Here is a 17838-nt window from a genome sequence, read left to right on the forward strand (position 1 = left end):
GGTGATGCTGCCCTGGGTTCTGGGCCATGTGGGACTCTCTGTCAGCTGCTCACAACAGGGTGGGGGCTTCCCCAGAGGGAACAAGCTGGGGGCAAATAGGAGGGACAAAAAGGCTTAGGAGGCACAGTCTTTACCACCCAATCTCCAAGGAAGAGCCCACCATCCATTGGAAGCTGGGTTCTGGCCGCACAAAGCGGAGGGACTGCACCTGGGAGGAGTTCACAAAACACGGGAGTGAGAACAAAGCGAGGGGACCCATCTGACCCCAGAAGTTGTTCTAGGGCCTATCACTCAGCTCCCTCCAGAGGGATCCCCCCTGCACAGCCTTTTTGAAAATCTAGACCCATAAATCTATTCAACACAACTGACCCCACAAAAAATCATCAGCTGAAGAAACAAGCAAATAAACACATAATAACAACAACAAAAAGACCAATTTCCATTCTTAAAGATATTTGTGGCATTATCTGTTGAAGTATATCTATCAGGGGAAGAAGAGTATTTCAGTGTTCAAGGGATAGAAGGTGCATTTTGACTTATGAGTTTATTGGAATGTGATGCAATTGTTTGCAATAATAGTTTTCAAAATGACTTAGATCTTGAGAAAATAGTGCCAATTATATATTAAAACAGTATTATATGCACACTGAAACAGAAACCACTTAAAAAGTCTGCATGTACTAAAAATGCTACTTGATGTGAGTAAATGTAAAAAATAAAATGTGGTAGAGTAACAGATTTGGGGTGTGCGCTTTTCTCACATTTCTCCTTAATGAAAAGATACAGGCTTTGTTAACACAGAGACTTGGGCCAGCTGTGTGGGGCCCTGACTGGCAGGAGAACGGAGAAGCTGAGCAGGGAAGGTGACAGGGGAGCTGGGTCCTCGCGGAAGGAGGTAGGGGCTGGTCTTGGGGAGGAAGGCCCAGCCTCTGGGGGAGCCTCCCATGAGGATCTATCATAATTAAAGAAACAAAGATCAATGATGGTAAACATTCTCTCAAAATGATGATGGAGAAACTAATTACTGAGAAAATTTTTTTTAAGATAATGGAAAATAAGGTGGGTGCATATAAATATTTTTACCTTTTAATCAATTGTGATTAGAAAAGCCAGTGCCTTGAGCTGCTGTCTGGTGACAAGATGCATAGCCTCATTCCACCGGCCTGGCCATTACTTAACCAGGGGCTTGATGGCAAGAAACACATCACCCACTGGTTCATTTTATGGCTCATTAAGCAAGCATAGCAGACACCCATTACTGCTTTTTGGCATTAAGGAGATTTTGAAACGTATGCACTGCTAATGATGCTGGAATTAGCAAAGGTCAGAGTGAACGTTAATGGAATTCTTAGAACATTAATGGAATTCTTATCTGCACAGAGTAAGTGGGCCCATTTCCTCCTCCTGGTAATGGTGTGGGTGCTATTAAAAGCAAGGCTGGAACCCACACAAGGAGGAAATTGCAGCCCCTGGCAGGAGGCATGTGATGACTGCCTAATGCACAGGTCCCCCACACACAGTCTAGGTGCTCTGGAGGAAGGGGCGACAGGCACACCTATGCACTTGGGCCTCAGGACAGGGCTGAACTGACAAGGTGTCCTGCTTCCAGCATGGCTGCATTTAAAGACTTTGCAGGCAGGGTCTCCCTTGAAGCAGGGGGCAAGTCAAGTCCATTTCCCTTTGAAATAATCCTCTTGATTCCTAACATTGAAGTGATTTAGATTCAAGGATTTTTTATTCTATTTTTAATAAAATAGATTTTTAAATAAAATTTAAAATTTTTAAAAAAATAAAAGCAGATAAAACATCACAATGGAGTTACTAGGGGGTTGCTGAGGAAAGGGGCTTGGAATCCACTCCTCGACCTTTCCTCACCCCTGTTGGATGGTGCCAAGGACACCTCTATCACTCTGCAGGATCTAACGGACCCTGTTAGAGACCCTGACCTCCCTGGTGCCAGCAGTCCCTTCACATTGCGCACACCTGTCTGACGACATGGGCATTCCCTCCAAGTGGACCCCTCTTTGGGAGGGCTGGCTGGTTGGGCCTTGAGCACCTCCTTCTATAAGACAGGCATGGTATCAGACGATGTGTGGCTTGGCCAGACCATGATGCAGGACCGAAGCTCCCACCCACAGCACTGACAATCACCAGCCCAGGAGGTCGTGACCTCATCAGTGGCTGCCAAAATTAGAGAACAACCTGCATTGTTGGTCCTCATCACTTCCAACTCAGGATGAGCCAGAAAAAGCCAAATATGTTCCTCTAACCATTCATTCACGCAGGGTGCCTGTGACCAGGTAGTCACCTCACTTCCCAGTTGTGTGGCCACCACCAGGGCCTTCCTGGGGCCCCTGTTCACTACAATGCCAAGCAAACTACAAACGTGCAGCCTCTGAGTGTCCCCATGTGGGGCATCTTCGTGGATCTGGTCAGGAGTGATGATGAGCGTGTGCCTCAGACAGGAGACAAGAGCACCCAGTGAGGGGGGGAGGCAACACCCTCTATTTATTAATTGTCTTTGTCCTTGTCATTGGTTATCCTGAATTTCTAATGGGGAAGTGACTGTAACAAACCAGGACAGTGAGGATGACAGTGTCCACAGTCCTCCAGCTGGGGGCTCTGATTAGGCTGAAAGAAAGTGCATGTCCAGTGGGAAGATGGCTGGCGCCGGTGCCATGAGAAGCTCATTTTTAAAAAAATTGTAAGACATGGTTGTGAGCAGCCAAAGAAAAAAACAGAGGTTCTTTCCCACTGGGTGCTTATTGGGGATGTGGCTACCTCTGAACACTCCCAACCATTTGCTGACTTAACCAGACACCTGCCACCACCACCACCACCACCACCACCTCCCCACCACCACTACCACTGAGCACCATTCATCCCATGTTCCAGAGCCTGAGCTTACGTCGGCCTGTCATAGAGACTCCGTAGTCTCTGGGCTGGGCCACAGGCAGGAGCCTCAAGTCTGCCTCTTGGCCTTCCTCAGATGCTCTGAGATTGGCAGGCAGGGTGGTCTCACACTGTCTTAAAGGCTCTGCCAAGGAGTGGCAAAATCAGGGAGTTTGGGGACAACCCAGGAGAAGAAAGAGGAAGCCCATGAAGGTTGACCAGCATCTCCTGCATGTGGCCCTAGTGGGGCAGAGGACAGGCAAAGCCACAAGCTGGCATATGCAACAGTCACAAGACATAGACAACCAAGTGTGGGGTTTTATGAACACAGGGGGTTTACTAGGACCCACTCCTCAGGAGGCTCCCTTACTCCCTTAGCCCTTCCTAAGCACAAGACCCCTCCCCAGAGTGAGACAGCTCCCTTCACACTGCCCTTCTGTCCTTCCCCTGGGGACCATGGCTTCCAGGTCAGAGCTCTGTGGGGTGGGGTGGGGGTGGAGGCAGTGTTACGGCTGGGCCTCCTGAGCAGACAGAGACTGCAGTCAGTGACCGACTGAGGGGTTTTGCTTATCTACCAAGATAAACAAAGAGATTCTCAGAGCTGCAGTAGACTGAGAATGAGGGGTTTGATGAAACAAACATCTTTGTCACCAGGGATACAAGACAAGCATGCATTTGCAAAGGATCAGGGTTCCCAAGGTGTGTGGAGGCCATCTGTCATTTTGTCATGAAGAATCAGGTCCCAGAGATGTCAAGGGACGACTGGCACCTTAACTGTGCTCCTGAGGGAGCCAGGCCCTCAGAGGGCCACGCTCAGGTAGCCTCCAGGCCCTTCCACATGCTCACCTTTGATGAATATCTGTGGGCCCCACCCAGGTGCAGAGTGAGTGAATGAAGCTGCCTCTGAGCATACCTCTTCGCACCCTTGATGAGCCCAGCACTTTCCCCAATTGGTCATGCCCCTCCTTGCCACTTCTGTACCTCCTTTCACACCATCTCTTCTGGAAATATGAGAACACTTGCTCCTCCCGTCTCCACTGTTAAAACCCTAACCCCACCCCCAAGGCCTATTCAGATGTTGCTTCCTCTAAGCAGCTGCCTTCCACTGACTCAGGGGTTTAACCTTGTCTAGTGGCCCTCACCCCCCTCTGTCTGCTTCTTGCCAAAGGTCTCTCCTGAGGTTACTGCCGGACCCTCATGGGTGAGGTGCACCATGAAAGGAGGATGGACAGATGGACATATGGATGGATAGATAGGTGGATGGATGAGTGGATGGGTGGGTGATGGATGGATGAATGGATATGGGGTGGGTAGATATATGGATGAGTGGATGGGTTAATAGATAGATGAGTCCGTGTTCTTCTACAAACCAGCCACTCCTCCCCTCCACATCACAGTCCTGACAAGACTATCCAATGGCCTTTACTCCCTTCCTTCCTTATCCCAGCCTTTGAAGTACACAAAGAGTTTAAGGTGGTATCTATGTGCACTCTAAACATAATTTTTTAAAAAGTGGGGGAGGACCTGGGTGGCTTAGTGGTTGACAGTCTGCCTTTGGCTCAGATCGTGATCCCAGGGTCCTGGGATTGAGTCCTGCGTCAGGCTCCCCACAGGGAGTCTGCTTCTCCCTCTGCCTATGTCTCTGCCTCTCTCTGTGTGTCTCTCATAAATATGGGTGACGGGCACTGAGGGGGGCACTTGACGAGATGAGCACTGGGTGTTATTCTGTATGTTGGCAAATTGAACACCAATAAAAAATAAATTTATTATAAATAAATAAATAAATAAATAAATAAAATCTTAAAAAAGAAAATTCAAATAGCAAATAAATAAATAAATCTTTTAAAAAATAAAATAAAATAAAAATAATTTAAGATTGCCAAAATATAATTTTCAAAGAGATAAAAATCACAACCCTCAAGCAAATAAAAAATATTCATGTGTCAAAGATTTCAGTTAACTCACTCATTGAGAGGAAACCAGGAAGACGTTATGATTGGTTGCTGAGAGCATTTTGAAGACACACACCTCTCAGCCCTTCCTGGTGAGGCATATTTTCACAGCACACTTAGCAGAATGAAGTATTTGGTGACATGTGACAACCCGTGCCACACCACACCGTCTTCTTGGAGCTTGATGCCCTAAACACCATACCAGCCCCTGGGTCCACCATCCGGCAGGCAGGCAGCCTTCTGGATTTCCCCTTCTCTGAGGCCAGGAAGGGCTCTGTGCAGGTTTACAGCCAGGAAACTGCCAATGCGGCCTCATGAAATCACAACTGCCTGCTGTGGCCATGGTGGCCTACAGGAGAGTGAGTGAGGCCACATTCAACTGACGGGCAACTCTAACCTCAGCTTCCTTGTACATATTTAATCCTGTGATTTTGCCTTTTCTTTGCAATCTAGATTCCAAAACTTTGTGCCAAAGCGTCTATTTGTTCCTGATACCCACCACCATGCTCCATCACCAGGCATGCATCGGACTCCCTTCTTCCCAGGTACGGGGGTAACGTCTTCGTTCTCAGATGCAGGAATGCTTTGAGATTACTTCAGCTGATACGGCTTTGAGAAGCCCCAGGTCTGACCACGGGGGTCAGATGGTGACCTGTCCCAGCAGTCTCTGGGCACTTCTGTAAGTAATGGGTTGGGGATGAGTGGAACTTCCTTGCAAGGGAATATTTGGGGCTGCACGGGGTTTTACAAATGCTTGTTGTCACCAGACCCGGAGACTTGCCTTGCATTCTGGGAGGGAGCAGACTGCTTAGTCTCTCGAAGGCAGGGTGGCAGATCCCAGCACATACGGTCACCAAATGCAGAGGCCCCCAGAAGAGCCGTCTTAGGAGTGACCTCTTACCATGACCTCTGTACCTGGGGAGCAGGCTGTGTCAGTCTATGGTTAACTCCCTGTTGCATGGTCAGGAGGATTTTTGGAGGTGGAGGGAGCTAAGTGTGATAGTGTTGTTGCTTCCGTGGTTGGGCCTGCCAATCTGGATCCAGAAAGGGGCTATCCCATGTCATCTCCCAATCACCCAGCCAGGAGGGATTATTCTGCCCAATTTAAGAATAAGTAGACAGAGGCTTGGGGAAACTAAGGTGGGTTTTCCAGAGTCACGGGGCTGGTATGTGTCAGAGCCTGGACTATATTGTGACCCAGGATAGAATCAAGTATACAATAAGCACTCATACATGCTGATTCTGTTTTCCCTCCTCAGCATGAATGCATATAGACATTGTTTCTCCACCTGACTTCATCCCCAGGAGGGGGACTCTCTGTCCTCAAGGCTAGCAGACTATGGTGAGTGGCTGGGATGGGACCCTGAACTGCCTCCCAGGAGACTTTGCCCTGGTGCCTGGCAGCCAAGACCTGTCACCCAAACCCCTGAGTGTGGTCCCCCTCACCTGGGCTCTGGTTCCTGCCCATGAACATAATAGCTGACCCCTGGGCAGGTGCCCGCTGGGAAGATCCCTTGACCACTGGAAACCACTTTCCCCACCCTCCTTCCTACACAGAGTCAGGAAGGTGTGAAGCCTCAGAGTGGGAGTCGCTAGATCACCTACTCCATGGCCTTTCTGCTAGAATTACACTCCCTCAACCCCACCGCCCAGGGACTGGAACTTAGCACCCTCCCCACAGGACCCTCCTCACAGCATTTTTACCATGAGGGCTGGAGCTCAGGATGAGGCCCTCTCCAAAAACATTTTGCTGATTTAACCAGCCTGGAGGGTTACTAGAACATTTCCAGGTGGCGATGGAAGGCGCAGCGGCTCCGTTGGCACAAACTGCACACCACCGTGCAGACGTGTCAAGCTGGGATTGCATATTTGGGTTGATGGAACAGGTCATGCAGGACACTGGGGCAAGTGGAGGCAGTGATCAGGGGGCTGCTTCTCGCCTTGGGGAGCTCTGGAGGGACTTAATCCTGGAGGCAGAGATCCAGGAATGCAGGGTCTCACTCAGGGTGTGTTCACCAACACCCCGGCTGCTCCAGGCACATGACTGCAGCAGGTACTGAGGTGAGGTGCCCAGGCAAGGCAGACTCGATCTTGTTCTGCAGGTAGCACTCCTGCCCTTGGCTTCCACAGAAGGAACCTGTCTCTCAGTGGGGTGTTGGTGGGTGTGAAGGCAGCCAGTCCTGCAATGTGCATAAGGGGTTGGGTTTCTCTTCTTGAGCTTCTGCTGCCACCATGGACCCAGAAGAATGAGACACATACACATAGAGCAGACCTAGACTCAAGCAAATGCCTGCACCCCCAAGCCCGTGCTGACCCACAGATCTGTGAGGAAAGGATCCATGATCTTTCACTGAAGCTGCTTAATTTGGGTCATTTGCTCAGTAGCATTGTCGCATCCACAGCCAATAGAGAGGAAATTCTCCAGTGCATGTCTAGTTAGAAGGCAGCACCCCCACCCCTCATTCCTGCCCCCTCAACCATTCAGCCTGTGAGCCTCAGAGCAGCCTCCCAGCCCAGGCAAGGTCTCCACTGGTCTTCTTGTCAGGCCCGTGCAACATCTGCTAGTCTTTCCAGCAGCTCAGAGCTCAGGAGGGCCCTGTGTGCCTCACACGTGGCCACACCAAGGGGAGCTCCTGCACAGCTGCTGATAGCAGGATTGAATGAAGAAAGTCAAGGGGAGACACTCTAGAACAGCCTCCTCCTGCCCACCCTGGCTCTGTGCTCCTGTTGGGCTGGGCCAAGGGTGGCCAGTCACAGAGAGCCCACAGACCTGGCCCACATGGTTCCCACTGGTGACAGTACATTGAGAGCGGTCGAACCTTCCTGGTGCCTACAACGCGGTTGGGGGTGAAGCAATGCCCCGCGGTGGCAGTGGCGCTGCTGATGGTCAGGCCAGCACTGTGTGAGCAGACTCCACCGTACCTCCTGCCTGCTGCCCAAGCCCCTGAACTCTCAGAGGTGGGAGCCCTTGCTCGGGCTTCAAGAGTTATATCTGGGCCGTGCTGTGTGGCCGCCAGCCGTTGAGACAGCACTTCGCCTGAGCAGATGGTGTGAAGCTAGTGGCATGATTTGATATGAATCCCTGGTTTCAAGAACACCCGAGAGGGAACACTGCTATAAACATCTCAATGCCAAAGCAGCCTGGTGGTGCATGGGGGCAACTTCTGTGGTTGGCTTAACCCTTTCTATGATGCCTGCCAATATTTCTGATTTGTAAAGTGCTCTCTGAGCACAACAGTTTGAAAACCGCTGGCTTGTCTTCTGGGCTAAAAGGTACCTGCTGTGGCCAGTATGTTCTCCTAATCCACCTGTGTGGGAGGCTGCTCAGCCCTGTCACACCCCCGGGGTGGTGCTGAGGGGCTCCACCAAGGGGGACAGACCGAGTAGCACCACACTATGGGAATAGTCAGACCGGGCTGGAGGCTTGGCAGTGGCCAGGATCCTTCCCAGCTGGCATGTTGTCTCCTATAAGAGGGTGGGCCAGGGGTGGGGCGGAGATGGAGGGGGTCAGAAGACACACATGGCACATGGCCAGAAATAGTCCCCCTCTAGTCCCTTAGAGGGGGAATCCTGTCCAGGGCACAGGGAAGTCCTCCAGCCATGCAATGAAGCTCCAGACAACTGCCATCTATGTGTGCTCTGACTCCAGAGCTGAGAGTCCTCCACAAATTAACCTCACAGCTGGGAGACCACTGTCATCTCTTCCGGTGGGGAGGCAGAGCGGATCATAGTTTCCTCTAAGAAAACCTGCTAAAAAAAAAAAAAAAAAAAAAAAAAAAAAAAAAAAAGAAAGAAAGAAAGAAAGAAAAAGAAAGAAAGAAAACCTGCTCCTGGAACCCAGTTTGGCTTTGTTAGGCTGAGAGCTGATTGCTCAGTTTGCTGAAGAACTGGTAGTTCCCCCAGCTTTGCCTTGGAGTCACAACTCTAAGGATCCCATGAGTTGAAGGCAATGTAAAATGAGGGGCTCATGTCCCCCGAGAAATTCCAGTCCCCATTGGCAACAGTTGTCTGTTCAGAGCACACAGGACACAGTCCTTGCAAAGGGCTCAGGCCCCATGAAGAGATGCCCGTGTGGGTGGCACCACGAAGGAGAACATTGGGCCAGTGACAAAATCAGCTCCTGAGCCCTGGGAATCTGCCTGCCAGAGAGTTGAGGTGTGTCCTGGTGGACCCGGTTCTCGGGGAAGAGCCCCAGCAGGTGCTGCTGCCGACGGAGGTGGTGTCTTCTCGCTCCTGTCGGAGTGGTGCTGGGCAGCAGAGCTCTCCTCCTCCCGCATCCCTGTGAACTGTCCTCCAGGGTGGATGTTAGCTTCTTCTTTTTTTTTATTTAAGATTTTATTTATTTATTCATGAGAAAGAGAGAGAGAGAGGGAGAGTCAGAGACACAGGCAGAGGGAGAAGCAGGCTCCATGCAGGGAGCCCGACATGGGACTCGATCCCGGGACTCCAGGACCACGCCCTGGGCTGAAAGCGACGCTAAACCGCGGAGCCACGGGGCTGCCCTGGGTGTTAGCTTGTTGTGTGGCTGGCCGACAGAACCGGCAGCTGAGAGAAATGCCCTGGAAAACGCTTCCATCAGGAAACATTCAGACACTGTAAGTATACAGCTCGTATCGAGTTAAATGACTACTTTGCTGTCATTGAGAACTATGATTTTTTTTACCTTCCTGTAAACAGGGACCTGGGCTTTTAATTTTTACTTCGCAGAATAAAAGATTGCTCAGTGGACCCTTCTCCAGGGGCTGCCAGTACAACATCTCTGGCGGGCGTCAGGGGAGGGGGCAATGCATACCCTTGCAGGAGGTCTCTGCCTCCACTCCTGGTACCTACCCCCACATCCAGCAGGGACGGGAAACCTACCTGAGGAGCCACTAGAATCAGAAGTGAGTGTGAGAGTCTTTGCTCCAGCATCTCCCACTCAGGCCCGAGTGTCCTGGGAATGCCACTGTCACGTAGACCTGTGAATGTGACCAGGCCTGTCTGCAGGGCCTGAGGGCTCCCAGGGCTCCGAGGGAGCAGCACCAAACCCTCCAGCAATCCTGCGTGGAAATCATGCAGTGCTGAGACTGCTGGGGCACTGTCTCTTCTGTCCCTGCCACCTGGTGGGATCTGGGGGCACCTCGTTGGGGCAACTCCTGGCCCATCAGAGCTCCTGGTCCCTCTGGCCACGCGCTTGGTCTGCAGTGAGACCATCTTCCAGGCTGACATTAACACACATCTGGGGGCAGAGGTCACCAACTCCAAGAGTGACACAAGCCCAGGGCTGCCTCGCTGCTGTCTGTGAGGAGCTTCCTGAGTGAGGCAGATGCAGAGTGGGCCCAGGGTCACAGTTCGGTTCTCTAGGAAGTTTTCAATGACCCAAGCCAATAAAATTATTATGCTTTAACTTCTATTTTGTCTGGTGTAGTTTGGCTTTGATCTTTGTTACTTGGAACCAGGAGAATCTTTAGTTCTAAAACATGTAAGAGAGATGTTATTCTAGTTTGCCTCAGAGAAATTTGAGGCTTAGGCAGTGCATTGGACTGAATGCTCCTGTGTGCCCCAAATTCATGTGGTAACTCTTAACACCCATGCACTGGTGTTCAGAGGGGATTAGCGTCTTTACGGAAGGGACTCAGAGAGCTCCCCACACTTCCACGAGTGAGGAGTATGGTAAGAAGCTGGCCCTCACTCGACCATGCTGGTTCCTTGATCCTGGGCCTCCAGAACTTTGGGAAATAGATGTTGTCTATGAGCCACCCAGGCTGTGGTATTTTTATTAGAGCAGCTAGCATGGACTAGGACAAATGGGCAGGGGACTTGCCTGAGTCACCCAGCCGGAACAGGTGTAGCCTCCCTGACCTCCAGTGACCTTGGTCACTACTCAGAAGCTGTGGCTCTCAAGCTTGAATGCACTTGGGATTCACTGAAGGGGCTTGTTTGATGGGCTCTCTCTGTGGGTTCGGGCAGGTCCAAGGAGTCTACATCTCCCTCGAGCATCCTGTCTCAGCAAGCATAAAATCTTCTGTGTGACGTTGGCTGCTCCGGTCCCTGTGTGTGATCTCTATGCCTTCTCATCCGATCTGCACTGATGAAGGACGAGGGAGAAGTAGGGGAGCTCGCTGCCCCATCGGCCTCCCCACCAGCCCTGAGGCAGCTCTGTGCAGGCAGTGTGCACACGCCGCCAGCCCCTCTGGGGCTGCACTTGGGAAGCCCAGGTGACGGATCTGAGGCCGAGCACCACACCAGCAGCGTCCTGGCGCTGTGACAGGACTCAACCCCCACAGGCAGGCCTGCTCTGGCAGCCGGGTGGGAATCCAGGAGAAACACGTCATTCTGTAGATATTTCCTCTTCCCTTTGATCCCCTCAAGTCTGTGCTTCATCACGCACGTTGTGTGCATTTCTGGGAGGCACCTCCAATGGGTCCAGTTTGAGATAAGAATGGGTGTCAGAAGCAGGCTACCCCATAATGAAGGAAGTCTGTTGAGACCTGAAAATTTGCTGAAAGTGAACAACATTGATGACCAAAACTTTGTCATTAGAATTCATATTTCATAGGCCTTTCCTGAATAAAAGGGCAACAAATAGTTTAGTTTTAACTGTTCCCTAACAGCTGAGTAACACAACACAACTGTATGTTAGCAGGAGTGGGAGTAAGAGGGTGAGAAGCGCCTTGTGTCGGACATGCATGCCAAAAACACAGTTGGATAAGGGATTTCAGAGTATTTCTTTAAACATATTTTAATTTTTTAAATGTTTATTGTTTGAGAGAGAGAGAGAGGGAGAGGGAGGAAAGGCAGAGGGAGAGAAAGCATCTTAAGCAGACTGCACACCCAGTGCAGAGCCCAATGTAGGGCTTGATCTCATGACCCTGAGATCACCATCTGAGCTGAAACCAAGAGTCAAACGCTCAACGCACTGAGCCACCCAGGCGTCTCTAAAGCCCTCCGCATTAGAGCCCCGGGCCCTAGCCCTGCACCGCCTTCCCCCTGCAGCACTGCTTCCTGCACTCACATGCCCCCGAGGAGCCTACTCACGGGCTCAGATCCACACACCCCCTGCAGGTGCTGTGTCCTGTTGGTTACAGGCATGCTGACGGCCTTCTCCCACATGTTGCCCCAGCCTGGCCTGCCACGGTTCTCCTCTGCAGTAAGTGGCAGCTGTCCTGAGAGGCGCCATCCCCTCTTGGTCCACTCACACCTATCCTGCCAGTGGATCCTGCGCTCTGTTCACAGGATCCCTCTACTTCTGACCCCCTCTCCTTGGCCTGACCTTTCCACTGGTAAGAATTGTTGTCATCTGCACAGCATGGCTGTGGCTGCCTCCTACCTTCCTCTTTCTGCTGCTCTGACCCAGCACCTGCTAATCAGCTGCTTGCCTCTCTCAGGGGCCTTCTACTTCATCAGAGGAAAAGCCAAAAGCAAAAAAAAAAAAAAAAAAAAAAAAACAGAGAGAGAGAGAGAAGAGGAAACACTGAGAGGCCTGTGACACGGGGGTGTCCACCCAGCCCATGTCCAGAAGAACCCCTCACCTGTAGCACTGACCCCACAGGCGTGCCTACACCCACCGAATCTCCAACAGCAGCTGGGCATCTAGTAACTAAGTTCAGTGCTGACACTGTCTTCCAGAAGTCGATGCACACTCACAGGTGAGGGGCTTGACCCCACAGGGCTGCCCTCACTTCCGGCCTTTGTCATAAGCCATGTCACCTGTGCTTCTGTCTGACCACTATACAACCCACAACCCCCTCCTTGGGTTTAGTAATTTGCTAGAGTGGCTCACAGAGCTCAGGGAAACACGTATGAGCATTTACTGGTTTATTATGTGATAAAGGGTATGAATGAACCAGATGAAGGGGCACACGGGATGAAGTCCGTTACAGTCCCGATCATAGGACCTTCTGTCTTCGTGGCATTGGGGTGCTCTCCCTCCCTGCAGGTGGATATGTTCACCAACCTGGAAGTGCTCCAAACTCTGTTCTATCTTGGTTCTTATGGAGGCTCATCACGCAGGAATGATCGATTATTCACTCCATTTTCAGCCCCTCTGCCCTCTCTGGAGAGTGGGGCATGGGGCTTCAAGTCCCAAGCTTCTGATTAAGGTTTGGTCTTTCTGATGACTATCCAGGATCCACCAAAAGCCACCTCATTGGAACAAAAGACGTTCCAAGGAGCTCTGTGCTGGGAACTAGGGTCAAAGTTCAAATATTAGAACAAAAGGTGCTGGCACCATCACCACTTAGGAAAGTACGAAGGTTTTAGGAGCTCTGGCTAGGACCTGGGCATGAAGACCAAAACAGATATTTTTTATTATATCCCAACATCACAAGCAATATCGATACCCCCTTCTCCCACCTGAATTACTGATGCATTTCCCAGAATCCCTTGCAGTCAGTGCAGGTGGGCATCTAGGTTGGGGAGGAATAGTGTCTGAGAGTTTCTGGAGGCCTCCTTGAAGCCAAAGAGTGACCAGATATGAAGGCTGGAGCCTCTATGGAAGGGAGAACAGAAGCCGCACACAGTGGGATGTAGGAATTCCTGCTCGCTAGTGACCCCACTGCAAATTTCATACAAGCAGGGAATGTTAACTTCCATGCTTCCTTCACCAGAAAGAGAATGCATTTCTGGCTTATTGCAGCCAGTGTTATTTTGGCTTCCTGTTGATGCAGCTGAACCAAATGATAGGGAATAACAAATGCCAGTGACCACCTTTGCGATTATCCCAAGGCCCATCTCCCCTACAGTACAACATTGCTCAGCATCCTCTAACACTTCTCGATTTTTGTAGTGACTGTGAGTCTCCAGGCTGCTGTCTAGGAACAACAGCTGATCGCTCTGACCATGCTGCTTTGATATTCAGGACACATCTCTCCTGTGTTCCAGGAAATCCACAGCACCTGTCTTTGGTTCTGACTCAACATCCCCTGACTTGGTCCACCCTTCACTCACGAGTCCCCTCCCCCACCTGATTAATGTAAAGTCCCACCTCTCTGGTCTCCTCAGTTGGTTCCACATCTGGCTGCTCACCTCTTGGAGTCAGGTAAGCCCTGGGCTCACCAGGTAAGATCTCCTGGACCCAGGTTTTCTGCCGTGCAGACCCTGCCCTCCTATCGCAGGCTTTCTGTGCTGCTTATAATGCTGAGGTTTAAACAGAAACAGAACTAGGGGGTTCCAGTAGCCAGAGGAGCCTGGAAGAGGAATGTGTGTCACTGCCTCCTGCACACTCTCACACTAGGCATCTCACTATGTTGTACTACCTGATGGCCCTCTGAAGTGGGCGTGATCACCCCTGCCTAAGGTCATGCAGCAGGTTCATGGCAGATCTGTCCTGTTCCAAGCCCGTTCTCTCAATCACTGCTCTGTGTGCCCAGGCTTCGGATCCATGGGAGACTCTGTGCCCAAGAGGTGCTGTACACTCACAGGCACCTGTAACCTCTGTGTCCTCTGACAGAGTGTGTCACCTGCCCGTGGGGCCCTGAACCCCATGTGAACTGAGGCCTGGCCAGCCTGGTCACCTGCACTTGGCTCCAAGTGCACAACCATGCTGCTGCCCAAGAAAAACATGTCCCGCATAGAAGGCAGGTTCTGGAAGTCTCTAGGGCACTGGCTGTAGGACATGAAGGAAAAAGAACCAGAAGGCTACTGAGAAAACCCATGTTCTCGGCTAACCTCTTTTGGAAAAAGGCCAGGCAATCTTTCTCGACCTTCTGTGTCACAACAATTAAGCAGCTGGTTTATGAACCATTAAGCTGACGGTGCTCATTGATGATATTTTAGGTTCTGTTGAAATTCATAAGCTAGTTCATCTTTCATAATAATCCAACAATGGGTCATCCATCACGTTTACAGCTTCAGAAAGAGGGCAGCAAGTGTCACATCCTGTAATGTCTCCAGTAATGTTTATTTTTTCCTTAATTACAGCCTGAAAGCAAGGCTGCCCATGTGGATGGCAGAGAATTGGTGGGGAAAACTCCTGCAGCTGCTGATAGGACTTGAAAGGGGTCATACGGGCTGCCTACTTACTCCAAGGAGAAGTGATCAGAAGCCCTTGTTCCTTCCTTCCCTCCAGGCTCCACGGTGCACAGCTGTGCAGTCTCCTGGGCCAGTCCCAAGAGGAGGCTGGCTGTGGCCAGGTGGCCTGTGAGGACTGTCACGAGCTGCACAGACTTCCCACGACCAGCCCCACTTGACATCTTTGGGCATCATGAGTTGCACCCATGTCACAAACACAATCCCTGTGTATTTCATGGGGGGCTCCATTCAGAAGCAGCATGGACAAATACTCCTGTCCCATGAAGCCCTCAAATCTTCTATCTCTACTCTGGGGGTGAGAAGAGCCCAGCCTGGTCTTCGCATTTGTAGAGGTAAACCTCACCACTGTCCTGAGCAGGGACTGGCCACGTGCCCCCAGGACCAGCCTTCTCCCACCTTAGGAATCCCAAGAACCAGTGTTTTCCCAGATGTCTCCAGAAAGACCAGACCACTGGGGTGCAAGCAGTAGGCCTGGTTGGCACTTCTCAGCTCCTGCCACAGGAACCTCCCAGCTCCCTTGTGAATGCAGATGTGGAGCATAGCAGGTCCCAGACCAGCAGAGCAGGGCTGTGGGAGGGAAGGGATGGCTCAAGGTTGGTGGCAGCCACAGTCCAGGGTCCTGGAGATTCTGGACGGTGAGGGAAAGCATGGGGTCACTGGAGAGGTCCAGCCTCCTAGAGGATGCTGAAAAGGAGACTGTGATGTGTACGCCTTATTTAATCTCTTGTCCCCAAAAGAACTGCAATTATAATTTTGAGAGATAAAGTTATTAGTGTAAGTGTAAAGAAATTTAGATGTGGTGTGATTTTAAAGAAAAAAATGACTCCTACAGAAAAGGTATTTGGCCTTAGTGCTGGCAATGTTTCCTTCCCACTGGCTCAGGCTCCTGCTCCTGGGCCTGCAGGGGGATGGGTTGGGGGCCTGCTCTCTTGGTACCTAAACACATTGCCTCACAGACCCCCCCAAGACTAAGAGAGACTTCATTATGGGTACTCAGCTTCGCAATAGAAAAATAACCACCTGAAAGGAGCTGGAGAGACAGAGGGCCAGGCAGGGCACCAGGCTCTTTATGTTGTCAGGGACAGACAGGGCAGATGAACTGCTCCTAGATGTGTGGGGATCAGCTAGCACAGCCAGTTCTTCTCCTGGGAGGCACCGATGCTGTCCTGCTGCAGATATGTGTTCACTCCTGTCTTGTTTTCAGATGCTCTCTCTCAGCCCCATGGGCCGCCCCTCTTGTTTGTTATATCTTCTCTGTACCCTTATTTGCCAAGGCCCACTTGTAATGTGAACTCAATAAGCGCTTTTCTCTATTATAATCCATTATCCCAAAGTGCTTAGGTAGTGTTATAAATATTGGTTTAAAAAATTAGCCAGAGACCTCACCTCAAAAAATTAGCCAGAGGATTACTGATTAAACAGAAACTATTTCCCCCAAGAAATTTCATCTAAAAATATAGCAGTTTCCACTCTCATCTATTGTAGGAGAGCACATTGGAGGAAACACTGAGACCTGCATCCAGGTGACCGTCATTTCTTTTTTTTAGATTTTATCTATTTATTCACGAGAGACAGACAGAAGGAGAGAGAGCGGAGACACAGGAAGATGGAGAAGCAGGCTCCATGCAGGGAGCCCGATGCGGGACTCGGTCCTGGGTCTCCAGGATCAGGCCCTGGGCTGAAGGCAGCGCTAAACCACTGAGTCACCCAGGCTGGCCTTCTAATGCCTCTTCTGGTTATTGCCAGGAATTACTAAAAAACAGATGATAGAAAAAAATCTGTGACAATAGAGGGATTGTCTAAAAAGAAATGTGCATATAAACAGGTCTTCCCAACTAGGCAAAACCAATTTTCTGCACAAATAATTCAGATAAACAGAATAAAACGTCTATTGATAATGAGGGAACTCAGGAACAAGCCATCTGGGCTGGATGTTGTTGCTGATGGATCTTGAAAAGATCCCGCTAAAGGATCCTGTGAGCTGTCTCATCTATGTCTGTCATTATTCCCTTAATCTTTGAAGTGCTTTCAACTCCCCAGGATTGAGTCTAGGGCTTCTGGTAGGGTTGTGGAGGCAGTTCAGTGACTGGGTCACCCACCCAGGGCTACACTATGTGACCCCATTAGAGTGGCTGATAAGGAACAGATTCTGTTGGCGCCACATGCACTTGATCTCACTCTCCACTGGCAACAGTGGAAATTGCATAATGGCATTGTTAAGTATCCCAGAATTATAATTAATTCTAATTAGCCAATAAAATATTGATGAACCAGAACTGAGATAGCTAGAATTGCCATGTTGTATTCCATTTTTAAGAAAAAGAGATCAAGCAGAAATATAATCTAAAACCAAATTATAATAGAAATTCCAGGCAACATTCTGGGATTGATACATATCTATCTTGGTCTAACATTGCTCTCACCCATAATGCAGGACACATTCAAATTTGCTTATGGGGACTTTGCTTTGGTGGCCTGGCCCCCTTCAATCTGCCAGGTCCAAGTCTCCCTCACCCCTCCCCACCCTGGAGGTGCCAGGTCCCCTGCCTTCCTCCTGGAGGTCCTCCCTCCCAACCTACATTTAGCTTGAGCATAGACTTCTTGTTTTCATTCCAAACACTGGGTTGCAGGCCTGGCTGTGATTCTCTGACCTTTGTTTTCATTGTCTTGTATGAATGCATCACTCCTGCATATTCAGTGATTAGGACATGACATACTCCCATCCCCTGCCCCGTCCCAACACCCAGGTATCCCATAGTCACAGGCCCCAAATCTCAAGAAACAAGTGGTGAGATGCATGGGCACATCAGGGGGTTTGGGGGTGTGAGGGAGCTCTGGGCACCTTTGAGTGCAAACTCTGACAGAAGTCTTTGCAGTCCCACCCAGCCCATCTCCCACCCAAAGGGAAAAGAAGGCATCATTCTGACCCCTCAGGTCCTAACTGCACAATCTGTATGGCCATGGCATGTACCTTCTCTCCCCA

This window comes from Vulpes vulpes, chromosome 3 (assembly GCF_048418805.1).
Source record: "Vulpes vulpes isolate BD-2025 chromosome 3, VulVul3, whole genome shotgun sequence".
In the NCBI taxonomy this organism is placed as follows: Eukaryota; Metazoa; Chordata; class Mammalia; order Carnivora; family Canidae; genus Vulpes; species Vulpes vulpes.